At 39.8% G+C, this 20,287-nt stretch overlaps 1 pseudogene across 1 annotated transcript in view; it reads right to left on the bottom strand.

The window, feature by feature from the left end:
* LOC309822596 (PSME3-interacting protein-like) overlaps window positions 1–15,159 on the bottom strand; it is a 38,432-nt pseudogene extending 23,273 nt beyond the window's left edge. The window contains exon 1 of the transcript in view: window positions 15,123–15,159. The product of the transcript in view is annotated as a PSME3-interacting protein-like (transcript). The remainder of the gene's footprint in view (window positions 1–15,122) is intronic.
* Window positions 15,160–20,287: the final 5,128 nt, after the last annotated feature.

Below are 20,287 nucleotides of genomic sequence, written 5' to 3'. Positions count from 1 at the left end.
ACAATCTTACCTCAAGAAACAAGAAAAATCTCAAATAAACAACCTAAACTTACACTTAAAGTAATTAGAGAAAGAAGAACAACAACAACAGAAAAAACCCAAAGTTAGCAGAAGGAAAGAAATCATAAAGATCAGATTAGAAATAAATGAAAAAGAAATGAAGGAAACAACAGCAAAGATCAATAAAACTAAAAGCTGGTTCTTTGAGAAGATAAACAAAATTGATAAACCATTAGCCAGACTCATCAAGTAAAAAAGGGAGAAGACTCAAATCAACAGAATTAGAAATGAAAAAGGATAAGTAACAACTGACACTGCAGAAATACAAAGGATCATGAGACATTACTACAAGCAACTATATGCCAATAAAATGGACAACCTGGAAGAAATGGACAAATTCTTAGAAATGCACAACTTGCCAAGACTGAACCAGGAAGAAATAGAAACTATAAACAGACCAAACACATGCACTGAAACTGAAACTGTGATTAAGAATCTTCCAACAGGGCTTCCCTGGTGGCGCAGTGGTTTGGAGTCCGCCTGCCGATGCAGGGGACACGGGTTCGTGCCCCGGTCTGGGAAGATCCCACATGCTGCGGAGCGGCTGGGCCCGTGAGCCATGGCCGCTGAGCCTGCACGTCCGGAGCCTGTGCTCCGCGGCGGGAGAGGCCACAACAGTGAGAGGCCCAAGTACCACAAAAAAAAAAAAAAAAAAAATCTTCCAACAAACAAAAGCCCAGGACCAGATGGCTTCAAAGGCGAATTCTGTCAAACCTTTAGAGAAGAGCTAACACCTATCCTTCCTAAAGTCTTCCAAAATACAGCAGAGGGAGGAACACTCCCAAACTCATTCTATGAGGCCACCATCACCGTGATACCAAAACCAGACAAAGATGTCACAGAAAAACTACAGGTCAGTATCACTGATGAACATAGATGAAAAATCCTCAACAAAATACTAGCAAACAGAATCCAACAGCACATTAAAAGGATCATACACCACGATCAAGTGGGTTTTATCCCAGGAATGCAAGGGTTCTTCAATATACGCAAATCAATCAATGTGATACACCATATTAACAAACTGAAGGAGAAAAACATATGATCTTCTCAACAGATGTAGAAAATTCTTTTGACAAAATTCACCTTATTCATTATTTATGATAAAACCTCCAGAAAGCAGGCAGAGAGGGAACTTTCCTCAACATAATAAAGGCCATATATGACGAACCCACAGCCAACATCATTCTCAATGGTGAAAAACTGAAAGCATTTCCTCTAAGATCAGGAATAAGACAAGGTTGCCCACTCTCACCACTATTATTCAACATAGTCTTGGAAGTTTTAGCCACAGCAATCAGAGAAGAAAAAAAATAAATAAAAGGAATACAAATTGGATAAAAAGAAGTAAAACTGTCACTGCTTGCAAATGACATGATACTATACACAGAGAATCCTAAAGATGATACCAGAAAACTACTACAGCTAATCAATAAATTTGGTAGAGTAGCAGGATTCAAAATCAATGCACAGAAATCTCTTGCATTCCTATACAGGAATGATGAAAAATCTGAAAGAGAAATTAAGGAAACACTCCCATTTACCAATGCAACAAAAAGAATAAAATACCTAGGAATAAATCTACCTAAGGAGACAAAAGAGCTGTATGCACAAAACTAGAAGACACTGATGAAAGATATTAAAGAAGATACAAACAAATGGAGAGATATACCATGTTTTTGGATTGGAAGAATCAACATTGTGAAAATGACTATACTACCCAAAGCAATCTACAGATTCAATCCAATCCCTATCAAACTACCAATGGTATTTTTCACAGAACTAGAATAAAAAATTTCACAATTTGTATGGAAACACAAAAGACCCCGAATAGCCAAAGCAATCTTGAGAAAGAAAGATGGAGCTAGAGGAATCAGGCTCCCTGACTTCAGACTACACTACAAAGCTACAGTAGTCAAGACAGCACGGTACTGGCACAAAAACAGAAATATAGATCAATGGAACAGGATAGACAGCCCAGAGATAAACCCACTCACATATGGTCACCTTATCTTTGATAAATGAGGCATGAATATAGAATGGAGAAAAGACAGCCTTTTCACTAAGTGGTGCTGGGAAAAACCGGACAGCTACATGTAAAAGAATGAAATTAGAACTCTTCCTAACATCATACACAACAATAAACTCAAAATGGATTAAAGACCTAAATGTTAAGGCCAGACACTATAAAACTTTTAGAGGAAAACATAGGCAGAACACTCTATGATATAAATCACCCGAAGATCCTTTTTGACTCACCTCGTAGAGAAATGGAAATAAATATAAAAATAAACAAATAGGACCTAAAGAAACTTAAAAGCTTTTACACAGCAAAGGAAACCATAAATAAGATGAAAAGACAACCCTCAGAATGGGAGCAAATATTTGCAAATGAATCAACTGACAAAGGATTAATCTCCAAAATATACAAGCAGCTCATGCAGCTCAATATCAAAAGACAAACCACCCAATCCAACAATGGGCAGAAGACCTAAATAGACATTTCTCCAAAGAAGATATACAGACTGCCAACAAACACATGAGTGGATGCTCAACGTCATTAATATTAGAGAAATGCAAATCAAAACTACAATGAGGTATCACCTCACACCAGTCAGAATGGCCATCATCAAAAAAATCTACAAACAATAAATGCTGGAGAGGGTGTGGAGAAAAGGGAACCCTCTTGCACTGTTGGTGGGAATGTAAACTGATACAGCCACTATGGAGAACAGTACAGAGGTTCCTTAAAAAACTACAAATAGAACTACCATATGACCCAGCAATCCCACTACTGGGCATATACCCTGAGAAAACCATCATTCAAAAAGAGTCATGTACCACAATGTTCATTGCAGCTCTATTTACAATAGCCAGGACATGGAAGCAACCTAAGTGTCCATCGACAGATGAATGGCTAAAGATGTGGCACATATATACAATAGAATATTACTCAGCCATAAAAAGAAATGAAATTGAGTTATCTGTAGCGAGGTGGATGGACATAGAGTCTGTCATACAGAGTGAAGTGAGTCAGAAAGTGAAAAGAAATACTGTATGCTAACACATATATATGGAATCTTAAAAAAAATGTTTCTGATGAACCTAGGGGCAGGACAGGAATAAAGATGCAGATATAGAGAATGGACTTGAGGACACAGGGAAGGGGAAGGGTAAGCTGGGATTAAATGAGAGAGTAGCATTGATATATATACACTACCAATTATAAAACAGATAGCTAGTGGGAAGCAGCTGCATAGCACAGGGAGATCAGCTCAGTGCTTTGTGACCACCTAGAGGGGTGGAATAGGGAGGTTGGGAGGGAGATACAAGAGGGAGGGGATATGGGGATATATGTATACATATAGCTGATTCACTTTGTTATACAGCAGAAACTAATACAACATTGTAAAGCAATTATGCTCCAACAGAGATGTTAAAGAAAAAAAAAACTCTTTATCCTCCTGAGCAGAGATATGCCCCTTCTCAAACATGATGACTGTTACTGAATGTTCTGACATTTACTTAAATTCTTATGGTTTTCGTGGGGATGGTGTTACGTCCATTCCTGTTTCTTCAAACAACACTGCACAGAAGTGTGTCTGCAGTATGTCTATATATGGGCTATGAAATCACTGGGGAGAAAGTAGAGACACAGAGAAACAGCTAGCTGCCATCCCAGTACACCTGTTTCTCTTTATAAAACTGCCAAGTATATAATATGAGAACAGCAGAGATAGTATTATAAATTTAAGAAATACAACCATCCTTCAACTTATTCTAGAATTTTTAAATGTTGACACTCTACCATATCAACTTCTGGGCTTTTTATTTAGTTTTTTTAAATAAAGCAACAAAATTATATACACATACAAAAGCCATACCTTTCACATCCCCCTCAGTTCTTGTTCTCCCCTTCCTAGAGACAACATCACCTTGAATGTGCTGGTATCCCTCATGCATTGCTTTATGGTGTATATGTGTTCAAAAAAATACATTGATAAAAGGAATCAACACAGCAGAATGGAGAAATAAAACATGATGTAACTTGCAAAAAAAACCCAAACATTTGCTCTCAATCTCCTTGTGTTTGTGGACCATTTTACCAAGGTAATGCCCCCCTCCCCCTCCCCCTCCATGAGATCTTGTATTACATAAGAGTTTAATATATAAAAAGGAAGGTACTGAAAATCAGAGGAGTAGGAACTGGGTCTTGTTGTCCATTGAATTCCCAATGCAAAGCACTGGGCCTCGTACAGAGTAGGCATGCAAAAAATATGTGTAGTACAATTAGGGACGAATGAACAATTACTCAACAAATAATCATTTGATAATTTTTCATTGGCATATAGTTGATTTACAATGTTGTGTTAGTTTCAGGTATATAGCAAAGTGATTCATATATATATACATATATATATATATATACACACACACACACATGGCTATTTGAAATTTGAAAAGAAAATCCATTCAGAGAGCCATCATCTCATAGTATACAATAACAGAAATTCCAGGTTAATTAATATATTTTAAAGTAAAAAAAAATTAAATCTTAAAAAAACTAGAAGAAAACATAGAACGTTGTTTATTTGATATAAAGAAGGATTTTCTAAGTTTAAGGCAGTGGATGGAATTACACAGGAAAAGATTGATTTGACTAATTAAAAAATTAAAAGCTTCTGTATTAAAAAAAGGTGAAAGGTAAATTTGAAATAGTATTTGGAAAAATATTGTTGAGGTTTCAGGGGACTCATAATTAATATTCCTTTCTTTCCCCTTCAAGTTTGGAACCAGTTTAGTAGTAGACACAGAAATTAGACTGAGATCAAAATATCACCTTATTGGTGATAAAAAATCGATTGGAGTCTACAGTTTAGATTTGAGGCTGTACCAGATTTCCTAATACTTTACCCAAGAAATAAAGTTGCTTGCCTTGTCACAGGCAGAACAGGATGGCTACAGAACTCCCCAAGGGCAAAGCTTCTCTTGGTCAGTTTATTTCATGGCAGAGAGTAGGTAGATCAGAGAAAGAGAGATAGAGAGACAGACAGATGCGTTGAAAATATTCCGTTCCTTCTCTAACTCCTTATGAGTCAGATGAGTCAAGGGATGGAAAGAAGCCATGAGTGTTACTCCAGGGCAAGAATTTTTAAGTGTTTGGTGCCATGGACCACATTCACAGTCTGGTGAAGGCTATGGACTCCCTTTTCAGAATAATATTTTAAACTCATTTAATAAAATACATAGAATTATAAAGGAAGCCAACTGTACTGAAATGAAATTATACAAATATTTAACAATTTTTGTGGTTAAGTAAAATACACCCTTCTTAATTACCCCATTACATATCATGACCTAACAGCAGACCTAAAAACTACTATAATTTTGGTGTGATAAATCATAATTTGATATATGCAATGTGATATAAAAATACCTATGATTTCTATTGGTGGCAAAGTCACAGGTACTGCTAACATTAGTTAAAGGAATCCTAATTTCAAGGTAGGGTTCATAAAAATAAAGATGTATTTTTTCCCATTCAAGTTCAAAAACAACACTCCCCCACCCTCTACTACTTCTATCGCCAAACCTGATAGACTTCAGGTGAAGAATCCTTTCTCTAAGGAAGTGCCTTCGTCCTAACATGAGGTCAGGAACTTCAAAGTTCTCCCAAATATTAAGCATATAAATGCCTCATACAAATTAACAGGAAAAGCCCCAAAAGACGGACAGGCCATGGGCATGATGAATAGATAGACGATCATAAAAAAAACTGAAGAAAAATTCAACTTCAAAACAGAGAAGCAGAAATTAAATTTTTTTGGCCTATTAAACTAGTCAGGTAAAAACATGCACCCACACAAACACTTACAAATTCTGCCGAATGGCACTGATATGACTATTCTCACTGCTGTTTGAATTGAAAATTGGTACAGTTATTTTGGAAAACAGATCTTAAATTATTCTTTTTTTTTTTTTTTTTTTTTTTTTGCGGTGCGCGGGCCTCTCACTGTTGTGGCCTCTCCCATTGCAGAGCACAGACTCCGAACGCGCAGGCCCAGCGGCCATGACCCATGCGCCTAGTCGCTCCGCGGCATGTGGGATCCTCCCAGACCGGGGCACGAACCCGTGTCCTCTGCATCGGCAGGCGGACTCTCAACTACTGCGCCACCAGGGAAGCCCCAATTATTCACATTTTTGAATCAATAACTTATTAAATCAACTTGAATTATTGTCTTTTATAATGGCTAAACTCTTAAGGTTTTTCTCATAATACTGACTACCCAAATCTTAAAGGACCCACTGGGTCATGTATACCAACAGCTCCCGCCATCACTAATATTTCCCCAGTCCCAAAACCATATATGTAATAAACCCCACCACATTCCATTATATATGCTTAAACCTCAAAGGGGCTGGTTACTTATGCTGAACTCTCCTCTGAATCTGCTGAACTCTCAGAATATTCCTGGAGGAATGGCGAACTGCCCAGGAGAGCACGTATTTGGGTCCAACGGTTAATTTTATGTGTCAACTTGACTGGGCTAAGGGATGCCCAGATAGTGGGTAAAAAATCACTATTTCTGGGTGCATCTGTAAGGGTGTCTCTGGAAGAGATTAGCATTTGAATTAGTAATCAGTAGACTGAGTAAAGAAGATTATCCTCGTCAGAGCAGGTGGGCATCATCTAACACATTGAGGGCCTGAATAGGAAGAAAAGGCAGAGAAAGGGTGAATTCACTGTCTCTGCTTGAGCTGAGACATGCATCTTCTCCTGCCCTCAGACATCGATGTTCCTAATTCTCAGGCTTTCAGACTCAGATTGGGACTTGCTCCATTCTCAGGTCTTTGGAATCAGATGGAATTATACCACTTTTCTTGGTTCTCAGCTTGCAGACAGCAGATCACAGGACTTCTCAGCCTCCATAAACATGTGAGCCAATTGCTTTAATATATCTCCATATATATAATATATATTATATATCATATATGGTATATGGAGATTATTAAATGAATTATATATTAAATATACTAATTATTAATCAATATTGCTTGATATATTATGTTAATTAAATTATATATTAAATATATTATATACGTATATATACACACAGCTCCTACTGGCTCTGTTTCCCTGGAGAACCTGACTCATTGGGCATGGACATTTGGGCACAATATTTAGTGGCCTATATTCAATTTTTGCTCAGATAGTTTTCTTTGTTCATATTTTTACTATTATCTTTGTTTTCCCTTTGGCCTTTCTACCATTAAGTCTTTTGCTTGATCCTGGCATCACTGTCCCATCCATTTAATAAGTATTTCTTGACAGCTTATTATGTGCCAAGAATTGTACTAGGTATTAGTGATTCAATGGTGAATAAAATAGACTTATTGCTGTCCTCATAGAGTTTACAATCGATTGCTGGGTCAGCAAACTACAGTCCATGGGCCAAATTCAGCCTGTCATTTTTTGTACATTTTAAAATGTAATAAAAATCAAAAGAAGAATAAAGTTTTACCGAAACACACCACACTAATTTGTGCATTATTTATGGCTGCTTTTACACCGCAGCAGCAGAGTTGAGTAGTTGCAACAGATATCGTATGGCACAAACCTGAAATATTTACTATCTATCCCCTTACCGGAGAAGTTGGCAGATTCCTGAATAGTGGGATAGATAGAAAAGAAACACATAATCAAATTATAAATAATCACAGATTGTGGCAAGTGATATGAAGGGGAAAATGAGGCCAAGATTGAGAATGTCAGGAGCACCTGTGTGGATGGGGTGGTCAGAGAATGCTTTCAGGTGCAAGTGACAGTGAAGCTGAGATGGGAAGGGTGAGAAGAGTCCAGCTATGCTAAGAGCAGGGGCAGTTCTGTTCCAGGCAGTGGAGAGGGGGTGGGTGATGGCAAAAGGACTGATATGGGAAAGATGTCAGCCTGTTTGAGGAGGTGAGACGCCTTCATGTCTGGAGAATAGTAAGAGGGGAGCCTGACACATAAGTACATGGGAAATCAGTGAAGAATTTTAAGCAAGGGAATGACATGGTTTGATTTGCATGTATCAAAGATCACTTCAGCTGCTCTGTGGAGAATGGATTGCAAGAGAAAAAGAAAAGAGAAGGAGAGAGTATTTAGAAAGGGAATGCTCTAGCCTTTCCTATAAGGCCCCCTCCCACACCTTTCTCCCATGAGCATGTACTACGGTCAACTCCATAAACCAATCAAGGTGAGATGCTTCAGGATTCTGTAATGTCTTGCAATTCTTTTTTTGAAAGTCGGTTATCGAGGTTTAGATGTGTAGAATAGCAGCTGCTAAAAATTTCTGAAGAAGCGTGTGTTTTCTATCAGATTTTACTCTAATAAGAACTCATTGAGGAATATTTTCTTATGAAAAAATAAGAGTTTTCAAATATGATGCAGTAGAATATAAACACTGTTATTAGAAACCGTAACTAGTGGCAGTCACTTTAATCTTCTGGCAAGCTGTGTAACACTTCTCTGGAGTAGATACCCATACTGGGAAGGAAGGTGAGGCCAACACTGATAGCTAAACATCTGTGCACAAGAAGTGAACAGTAATCTGTGGTTGATGCAATCAGGGAGATGGAAAGAGTTTGGAGAAGGTAAGATAGAGACTGAGAAACATGGCTGTGGAGACCAATGAGGAATTTCTGGAGAAGGATTAGCCTGAGGACTTTTAAGAACTCTGGTATCTATTGTTTAATTGTGTTACATTTTGCAGTGCTGCCATTTTAAAACCTTCCTTTTTTTTTTTTTTTTAAAGACTTCAGTGAATATCTTATACAAGTGCACAGACTTGGGTTGGTGGTTTTCTGGAAGTAAATGGGGTGCTATCTCACAAAATATGAGATAGTATAGAGAAGGAATCACGTGTGTGGGGTGGTCGGGTGATCTATAAAATAAAATAGTTAGGTGAAAGCAGAAATTCAGAGTCAGATGGACTAGGAGAAAATTTAAGAAATATAAGAATTCTAAGAAAGACCAGGTGAGAAAACAAGTTTCTCACCAAAAGTAATAGGGATTTTTGAGGCCATTTTATTTGACAGTTTAAGGACACTACAGCTGCAGCTTACATGCGGGTTACAAATCATGGCCTCTCATTAGTTCTATAATTTACATAAGGTCAGTAGTGTGTTCATTTCAGAGACTGGGAAGAGCAGCCAGAGAGCTTAAATAACATCCAAGGGCACTGACATTCCCAGGGATAGAACCCCTGTTGTTCCTCTGGCCACTGGGGCCCTTGATAAAGCCCGTGCTTCTGGCTACTTGCTATATGAAAGCCAAGGTCAAAGAAAATCCAAAAAGAACAAAAGTAAATGTTTATGGAAAAACACAATCCAGCATTTACAGGAAGTATTTGCTTCCTCGTGTCTCTTGTCCTTTCTGAATTCTGGGTTTCCCTAAAAGAAACAGTTCTATTTTTAGGAACACACACACACACACACACACACACACACACACACTCATAAGGGCCAGATTTTGCTGAGCCTTTTTCAGGAAGCATTTTCCCACCAATCTGTTTCTGGGTTTCACACACCAGCTCAGAGAGTGTGAAACATGATGTTTCCATAGTCTCTTCCAGTCAACTCGGTATCCAATAAAAAGACACAATTAAAAGGATAGTTTTGTAATTTAAGAAAGATGAGGTAATTTAGCATTGAGGATCCCAGTAGGAATCTGCCTAAATCTGCACAACATGAAGAATAATGAGGACTTTAGTCAATTCAGTCTCATGAAGAGCTTCTTTGATATGCTTTTTACTTTCCTAATCTTAGGACTGACTGACAGTGTCCTGGAGACTAGAGTGGGCCTCTTGTTACCCAAGAACCTAAGCAAATGACCTTAGCTATGAGGTATCTGGTGCAATGGTGTGGATGAACCTTCAGGATGTGAGTGGGACTCCAGGGTCTTCCCTGGAATGGCCAACAGGAGTTGAACTGCCTCACTTCCTCTCTACTATAAGTCCTACCAAAAAATTCTGGAAGAGCCCCTCTCTCTTTCCCACATGTCTTGGATGAAATCCTGACCTAGACTCCTAGTAGAGATAGGAGCAGGCCAGATAAGAGGGCACAAAACCCTCCTTCCACAGACCCATAGAAATGGGAGTCAATACATGGATGAGAAGTTGTCTTGGCTTTCCTGACCCTGCTTCTCTCCATTTTTCCAGACTCAAAAGAATGTTCTTCTTCCTTCTCTCTCAGAATGCAAGAATGAATAAATAATTGTCTACAAAGCCTCTTGAGTTTCTTGAAGAAAAGTACTGTCTGAATATAAAAGTAAATGTGCTAGACAGCTATCAGAGCTCAAAGCAAGAAAGTTGCAGACTGGGAAGAAACTTGCAAAATATAACTTAACATGTCAAAGTCAAAATCTTGTACAAATAACTCGGTAGCATTTTTTTTTTGAGGTCAAGAGAATCTGCAGAGCCTGCCGTTCCCACTAAATAATAATCACCACCACCAATCCCTGTTTAGTGATTAATAGTTTGCAAAGCACTTTTAATACATGGCCCAATTTCTCATCAATGAGACATGCAAGTAAAACAGAAACATTGTGAGATAATATCTATTCTTACCACCAATTAAGATGAAGAGAACCTAAGACTCAGGAATGGTAAATTTTGCTCATTTCCTCAGTTGATAAGTGGTAGAATCAGCACCTGAATCCAGATCTTGTGAAGCCCAAATCCGTGCCATTTCCACTATATGGGACCACTTCTCCAGAGAGTTAAATATCCCTTTCCCCTCCAACTTCCTGTCTTGTTATGAATAGTCCATTAAAATATGATTCCTGACTTCTTCAGTGAGGAATCAGCACTTTAGATACCAGAACCAGCCTAGAGTGGCTCACAGGGGCAATAGAGAGCTACTTCTAAGGTGATTTAAGTCAGGTCCTTCAGATCCAAGATATTCCTTCCTCTCCAAGCTGTAAAGTTTAAATTCTAAGTCACCAAGTGAAATAAGTTCAAGTTCTAGATCACCAAGAAAAACTCTAGACAGCCTTTCTTTTCCACAACTACCCCTCAGATATATCGCGTTTAGCTATGATTTATTGCCCCTTCTTGTGCTAGACATGAGCACTTCACATAAGTCGCCTCAGCCACTCTTTCAGCATTTGTGTTTATGAGTGTTTGGGGCATATTTCTAATTGCTGCACATAAAGTAGTGAACAAAATGGTCAACCCTAACCCTACAAGGGGTGGGTGGGTGGCACAAACAATATGCAAACTAAACAAGTAAGTAATATGTCAGGGGGTTGATAAGCTCTGTGGATATAAATTAAGTAATCAAGAGGGACAGAAGTGTCAGGGTTGGGTGGTACAGGGGTGGCAGTGGGATATTGCTGTTGGGATGTAGCTGGGTCTCTGATTTAAACAGCTCTCCCAAGGACATGGGAAAGCAAACCACATGGTTATCTGGGGACAGAAGTTTCCAGGAAGAGAGAAGAGAGTGCGAACGTCCTTGGGAAAGAATGCTGGGTGCGTTTGAAAAACATGTAGTAGAACAGTGTGACTGGAGCAGGGGGCACAGGGGGAGAAAGGTAGAATATAAGACAGGAAAGGCGTTGGGTGAGAGGTCCAGACAGCTTGGAGGCCATTGTCTGAACAGAGATTTCAGATGAATCTTCACAACAAATACGTTTACTGACCCCCCCCACCTTTTTATTTTTTACTATTTTTTAAATCGAAGTATAGTTGATTTACAACATTTCAGGTATATAGAAAAGAGATTCAGTTGTAATAAATATACATATAACTATTCTTTTTCAGATTCTTTTCCATTATAGGTTATTACAAGATATTGACTATAGTTCCCTGTGCTATACAGTAGGTTCTTGTTGTTTATCTGTTTTATGTACAGTAGTGTGTACCTGTTAATCCCAAATTCCCAATTTACCTCTCCCATCCCCTTTCCCTGATTTTAAAGTTAAAGACACTCAAAGAGAAATTTCATAGTTACTCAGGGCTACTGCAGGGTGGTCAGGAGTTTAAATCCAGAATTTCTGATTCCAAAGTTTGCTTTCTGTTCTCCTTCTTCTCTATCCTGAGGGTCCTTTTGCTCCCATGTTCCTGAATATAGACTTTAGGCAAATAGCTGTGTCCACAACACATAAATTTTGATGCACATTTCTAAAGTGTAAACATTAAGAAAACTTCATACAGGACATTTTAATGAGAGGCAAATTACATTCTAAATTGTTGCATATATTAAGTTGGGATTTACAATCTAGGTAATCTAATGCTTTGTTTGTAACAAGGGGAAGAAAGGCAGAAGAGAGGAAGCTATGGCTGCAAGTCTCAGAAATGTTGAGCACAAGGGCATACTGAACAATCAGAGATCAAAGAGGCCAGTGGAAATGCAGCCAGCGTGAAATGCCAGGCCAATCCCCTGAGGATGAGACAGAGATGCTCTGCACCTGTTATCTAGGAAATCTTCTGAAATGCACACAATGAAAATGCTGTCCCATGCTTTGGTTTGAGTCCCTTTGACAATGACTACAAACTCTAGAAAATGTCAAATCTCTCTTTCCCATGTTATTTCAAAATTCCAGTAAATATGGTTGGTCATTCACATCATACCACTAAAAGCAGTGCTCCTGTGATTATATTTTTTGATGAGCCCTAGGGCCCCTGTGCAGACCCTCTGGAGCATATCTCATTTGGGGTCTGCTCATTCATGTCTTGACTTCCGAGCTGTGTGGGACCGTCCAGACCAGGTTCATCCTTCATGTCAGATACATGCATCCCTAGGTATGATCCCCTGTAGGTCCAGGCAAAGTCACCTGGTTTCATGTGGAAACAGATGGATAGTAAACCTTATTGACCCACACAGGCAGGTTGGGTGTTTAGAACACTGGAGCTCACTCCCTTCAAAGGAGCAACTTGATAAAAATCCTACTGCAGCATCGGCTCTCAGCAATTATGATGCTCTGAGGAATTCCAAGGTAGCTCAAGAGTTCTATCAGAGCAGATGACTTACTGGAGGTTCTGTATGTCCTCATCCAGCTGTTCCCTGGCTTCCCGACAGCCATCATTCGCATGTGGAAACCAGGTAGAGTTCTGAGACCACACCCCTGGAGGAATCCCCTCACCAGCACAGATAGAGAAGGCAATGTAAGGCTGATGAAAACAGTTAAATGAGAGTTGTAGGAGGTCCAGGAAAAAGAAAGGTATCATTCTGGTAGGGAGGGCAGGGTGCTGCTAAGGAATTCATCCAGACAGATCCTGAGAGACAGCCATGAAGTCTCGCTTGTGAAAAGGCTGACTGGACCTGTGGCTTCCTCTGTGGTATAATTTCAGAAATGCCAGGAAAAAAACATCATGTTTTCAGAACACCTTCTTGCTCCTGATTGTTGCTGCCTACAATTCCTTTCACTTATAAGCAGAGGAGTGAGTATAATTTGAGGTCAAAACCCAAAAAATCTAGGAACAGCAACATCTCAGTGTAAACTCACCTTAGTGTGCAACTAACTGACCCTTCGAGAGGAGGTTGAATGAGGAGTAGTGGAATGAGGTGATATTCGTTTTCTATTGCTGGAAAACAAATTAGATCAAACTTAGTGGCTTAAGACAACACACATTTATTATCTCACAGTTCTGTAGATCAAAAGTCTGGGCAGCTTGGCTGGGCTCTGCTCAGGGTTTCACAAGGCCAAGATCAAGGTGTTGGCGGAACTGCAATCCTTACTGGAGGCTCTGGGGGAGGACCTACTTCCAGGACCTCTCAGGTTGTTGGCAGAATCCAGTTTTTTTAGTTATAGGACCAAAGTCCCCGTTTCCTTGTTGACTATAGGCCAATGTTCTCAGCTTCTAGAGGCCGCCTGCATTCCCTGGCTAATGGCTCCCTCTTCATCTTCAAAGTCACCAGTGCTGGTTGAGTCTTCATGTTCCACATCTGTCTCATCTCTCCTCTGCCCCATCTCTCCTGCATCTTCTTCCACTGCATCTCTCTGATTCCAACTGGAAAAATTCTTTGCTTTTAAGACTCAAGTGATTAAATTGGGCCCATCAGAAATTCAGGATAATCTCCCTGTCTTAAAGCCTATTACCTTAACTACATCTGCAGTCTCTTTTGCCCTATAATTTAACATATTTATAGGAGCCAGGGATTAGAGTGTGGACATCTTTGGGAAGAGGGCCACTATTTGCTCTATCACAGAGGTGAAGGGGGACAGGTCAGGCTTTTTACACACATTATTTCTTTTAATCCTTACAATTACAATGAAGTACCAGAGGCTCAGAGATGTTAAGAAACTTAACCCAGGTAATATGGCTAAACCTTGGCAGTGTTAAAATCTGAATACAACTATGTCAACTCATAGACAAATAGACTGTTGGATACAGAAGGGGCCTTAGAAATTATCTAGACCGGAAATTGTTACCCTGGGTCTGTAGATTTGAAGTCCATGGGTCCATCAGGGAGTAAGAGAGCCAAGAGAAATTGAAAACAAGGAGGTATATATGTAAAAGCATGTTTTTGTTTTTGTTTGTTGTTTTGAAAGAAAGAGAGGGTTCATGGTTTTCATAAGGACCTCAGAGGACTCCTATACAAAAAAGGATTAAGAAGCACCAATCCTCATGCTTCATTAATTGAGTTTATTTAAACATCGCCAACAACCCATTTTGTTGTAGCTGTGAAGAACAGACATCTAGACCCAGGAGATTTCTTCTTCAGATCTCCTTACATCCATCAGCATCATTCAATTTCTATCCTAACATTCACTGAAAACAATGCAATCCTACAGGGTTATTTTAAAGGTTGGTGTAAAGCTGAAAAGATATTAGCATCTCACCTAGGGCTTCTCTATCACTGTTATTCATGAATATTCATAAACCCTGGAACACTGGAGATACTTTGATAGAGGAGGGAGGTATAAGAAAACGGAAAGCTGTGTGGTTGTGAAATTGTATAGAATCTCTTTCAAAGGTCAGTAATTTTAACCTTCCTCTCAACCAAGCCTTTTTAGCTAATTTTCTTTGCTGTTCCTTTGGTGTTCTGTGCCAGCCTTCTGCACTTCATTCATTGCTTACCTTTTCCTACTCTGGATTTTGACACCCTCAAGGTCATGCCTACACTGTGCCAGGAACTGCGCTTAAATCCATGAAACCAAAGAGACACGTTTTCCATAGAGCTTACAGACTAATGTTTCAAGAAACGTTTTTCTTTTAAACTGAATATTAAACAGTCAATATACAAATATTGGTTATATTATTTCTACTGATAATAAAGAGATTGATTTAAATTGCTGACTAGAGATTTCAGCCATGATATTGATTCAACATAATGTTTTAACTAATTCAGCCAAAGAGCCAAAAGAATTATTAAAATAACATATTGACCACTGAAATAGAAACAGAGGGCCATTTTCTATATTTGTTCAATTATGGAAGCAGAGGGGAAAATATGAAAACGTTATGATCCTTACAAATGAATTTCAAGATATTACATACTAAGAGAATAACAAAGTAGATTTTCTTTGATTTTTCTTTTAATTGAGGCAGAATAAAATGGAAAATAGACAATAGAAGAAAATACCCTATGGTATATATATGAAAGTAAGAAAAGTGACAGCAAATGAAAAGATACATTCAAATAAAATTATCAACCACTAGCTTTGCAGAGTGGAGACAAACAGAACTGTATGAGTTTAGACAAGTAACTTAAAAACGATGAGCTTCAGTTTTCTCATCTGTAGAGTCATGACAATAACTGTCTTTCTATATTTTTAAAGAGTAAATTTTAAAAATTAAATTATATTATGTATATTTATAAGTAATCACTATCTAAATAAGAATGCATATGCCATAGTAAAATACCTTGAAAACAGTGGAGTTTTAAAAGTGTTACTAGTGTTTGATTGTATTGTCTCTTTGTTTAAAACATCAGTGAAAAGAAAACTATGAAGGACCCAAGATGTATTATTGTTCTTAGAGGAAAAAACAAAGAACAAAAAAAACACTCAAGGCACCTGCTGTAAATGGTAGCACAGGAGGAACCAGACCATTTTTCAGTTTTATTGTGACTTTCTAATGGAGTCTTTGGCTTTGGGGATTTTAGCTAATCATTCGACTCATACTTGTGTCTACCACAATGATAAGGGTCTGGGTGTAAACACAGAAAACAAGTAATTAACTTAAGGAGGTTGCAGGGGAGCATGACTGTGGTTTGTCCTCACTTGATGTGCCTACGCTTTTGTGTGAGGTTTAAAGAATGCTATTAGAGCAGGAAGGCTGATGGAACTCAAAGGACAGACCTGCCACATTGCCTGCAGAGAACCTCCTCTTGCTATTGTCGCAGAGCCTGACAAATGTGAGAGCCCCTACTTCACACGTACCTATGAAAAGCAGTGACTGTGGTCCTCATTACCACTGCCTCAAGGAATAACTTCTCCGTGGCATAACTCTGCAGAAGGCTGTCTTGTTCCTAACAATATACTGGAGTCCTACCACGGAGTTTAGCATAGGATAGGTCTCGGTAAATATTTGTTGTATGAATATATGACTGAGCTTTTTTTTTTTTTTGTGGTACACAGGCCTCTCACTGTTGTGGCCTCTTGCGTTGCGGAGCACAGGCTCCGGACGCGCAGGCTCAGCGGCCATGGCTCACGGGCCCAGCCGCTCCGCAGCATGTGGGATCTTCCCGGACTGGGGCACGAACCCGGGTCCCCTGCATCGGCAGGCGGACTCTCAACCACTGCGCCACCAGGGAAGCCCATGACTGAGCTTTTATGTAACTATTTGGTTCAAATATATGGAAATAATGCCCAAACATCTAGCTAAGCTGCAAAATGCCTTATTTGTCAATATGGTGACATGGCAGAGGAGCTTTGCTGGCTGCACAGAATGAAACATCTACCATTATGGACTTCTATCAACATATTTTGTTCCTCAATTAAACCCTTTTCTATGGCCACAGGTTTCCCAAATAAAGAGCCTTTAGATGAGAGGAAGGGAAGGAAAGAGAGATGAAAAGACAGACAGGCTGGTACAACCGGATAAGTCATCACTACCACTATATAAATGATTTATACATCATGTATAAAAAGGAAGAGTTCAGCCCTTTTTTATTACAACTTATTTTTTTTTTTTCCTGTCATATTTTAACCCTAGGAAGGTCAGACAGATCTAGGTTCTGCAACTTGCCATCTTGAGCACTAGGGCAAGTGACTCTGGGCTTCAATTTCTTCATATGTAAGACGAGAATATTCAAGGATGATGGGGAAGGGGAAGAAACCAAGGAAAGGCAAGTTTTAATTTGAAAGAAATTCTCTCTTTCACACACATAAACACACACAGAGCCTGTTTCTCGTTAGGACCTTTCGCACCCAGCATAGAGTTTAGTAGTGCTCAATAAATACTCCTTGAAGGTGCAAAAAAAAAATTCCACTCTCCATGATATTGTGTCATCACAGACCCTAATTTACACTAGAGAACACAGCAAACAGGGCAAGACCAAAGCCACTACCCAGTCATAAAGTTCAGAGCCCTCAAGAGGGGAAAGGAGTTTACCAGAGGTTGCTATGGGTGGGCCAGGGTGGAGAGGCCAGCCCACCCAGGTAAAGCTCATTCCAGGGTCTACTGGCTTCCCAAGAAGCCTGGCAGGGGGCACTCCTCAGCAAGCATGCAGCCTAACACCATCCTTTCCCGCTGAGACTAGAGTGCCTTGTGGGATAGGGATTGTAAGAAATGTTTAGAGCAAGCCTGGCAAACTGGCAGTCCACCAGTCAGATGTAATTTTTATTTTGTTTTGGTTTGGTTTTGACTTTTTCATAGTGTTTTCCAAACGCGTGATTTCAAATGCTTTATTTTTGATGCAAGGGCGCAGGTGTGCCCCAGGTGACGCTGCCCCACCTCTTCCTAGTCTTCTTCCTGGCAGTTTCTCTAATTCACATAACCCCCAAATTTTGGGTTTATAACCTCTGCTTGGAAGGAAGCCATAGGAAACATTTAGCCTAATACTGTAGAGAAGATAATAAAAGTATTAATTATAGTAGCAAACATCCGGGTATGTGCTTACTCTGTGCCCGATTCTATCTTAAGGGTTTTTTTTGGTTGTTGTTGTTTGTTTGTTTGTTTTTGCAGTACGCGGGCCTCTCACCGTTGCGGCCTCTCCCGTCGCGGAGCACAGGCTCCGGATGCGCAGGCTCAGCGGCCGTAGCTCACAGGCCCAGCCGCTCCGCGGCATGTGGGATCCTCCTGGACCGGGGCACGAACCCGCGCCCCCTGCATTGTTAGGCGGACTCCCAACCACTGCGCCACCAGGGAAGCCCTATCTTAAGGGTTTTATAGGCATGCATCATCTAACCTTTAGAGCAGGCTGAAGCCAACACTGTGGGGTTGTGTTCAGATCTCAGAACTTCAAAGAACTGCAAGAGAGATCAGCTGACGTGTTCTATTTCCACATTCACTGGAGTGACAACTAAGCTTGAGGCTGCTACAGAGGTGGGCTAAGGGCTGAGGTGGGGCAGTTGGGAGACAGGGCTTGGAATTGAAAGATTTCCAATGACCGGATAGCAGCATCAAACCCTTCTCTTACAGCTTCTTTCAGAAAACAAAAGATACCAGCTGAACTCTCGGGAGTGTTTTGAGAGGCAAGGCAAATGGCACATTTGAGAACTGAATTTGGCTCCATTTGTTCAAGGGAAGGTGGGTGGCTTCAGCTGCCTAGGAAACAGGCTTTGAATATGTGCTTCCTGGAATTCTTTATGCTTCTCTCCTGAAAGGGTTCCTAGTGTTCCTGATGAAGGATTCTTATTATTTGGCATTTGCAGGCAGCCTAGTTTTGGCAGCATTCTGTTCAATTCTTTATGTTGGTGAGCTCTTACAAAGCCCCGTATCTCTTCAGAGCTAGGCCAGAATTCTCCCTTCTCCCTGCCTCTTTCTCCTTCCCTCTCTTTGCCTCACTCCCACCTGCCAAACTTGTGCATACTTTTATTTTATTTCCAATCTGAGAGCTGAAACTCTGGCACAGCTAGGTGAAGCTACACACAGAGCATCTGCTTCAGTGTTTCAGGCTGCTGCCTAGGAGAGTAAATAGCATATGCAAGGCAGGGGTGCTGTATTGGAAGTGAAACAAGCATCACCGTGAATGGCTGAATGTTGACCGTGACACAAAACCCATGAACAAAACCTCTAAGACCTTGCACTCGAAGAAGCAAAAATAAGCCTTGGCCTGTCCTTTCATGTCATCCAGATCTAAGGTGTAGAAAACAAAGGGAATGAGAGAAGAAGGTCTAGGAAGAACAGCTTCATTCTTCATTCATTCACTTGTATGTTCAGTAAATCTTCACTAAGCAAGTATTAGTTTCAGTATTGTTCACTTATGAGAATCTGAGTAATGGAGCGATACACTTCAGTTAAATGAGATAACGTACCGAAGGACCCAGTAAAGCACTGGGCACACAGTAGGCATTCTATACATATTAATGATAGCTAACATATTCTGGGCTTCCTACTTGCCAGGCACTATTCTAAGCATTTTATATGTAATAACATATTTAGTCATTGAAACGATCTTTTGGAATAAGTTACCCCAATATTACAGATAAAGTCAAATAACATGTCCAGTATCATTTACTTAACTCCTTTGTCTTACTTATATGTAGTGTACATCTCAGGAGCCCTGCCCTTCTCAGCAAAGATTAGCTGAGCACTTGACCAGACTAGGGAAGCAGAACTTCTTTAGGAAGTTTGGGACTATGTATCTTGTCGGGAAAGATGAGAAAGAGGAGATAGCTGTAATCCTAAGAGACTATTACAGCCTAGGAGTCTCACCATAATCCTATTGGTTCAGCATGCTGGTAGAGGAAGGTAAGCCACAGTAAGTAGCAATAGGGGCAGAGACTAGGGATCCTGCCACTATTTCATCACACATACACATACATGCGTACACATGCATACGCACACACAGAGTTTCTGCATTCAAGAGGCTTGAAATCTTTTGTGGATACAAATCACATATACCTGAAGAGACTTACAGTATAATACAAAACAACAACTAGATTTACCATGCTAAATACTATAGGGATATAAAATTAAGTGTTCCTTTCCTCAAGAATTTTGTGATCTTGTTGGTTATATCTGTACATGATTCGTAATTTTTGGAATTCAGACCAGTTGATGTCTACCCATGTGAGCTATTCACTGCAGCCTGAGTGCTCTGCTCAATGACATTCCAGGCAAGGCTTACACACAGC

Source organism: Grampus griseus (genome assembly GCF_964374135.1).
Source record: "Grampus griseus genome assembly, chromosome: 1".
Lineage (NCBI taxonomy): Eukaryota > Metazoa > Chordata > Mammalia > Artiodactyla > Delphinidae > Grampus > Grampus griseus.
Note: the sequence above shows the minus strand (reverse complement) of the source record. Positions and strands in the feature narration are given on the sequence as shown.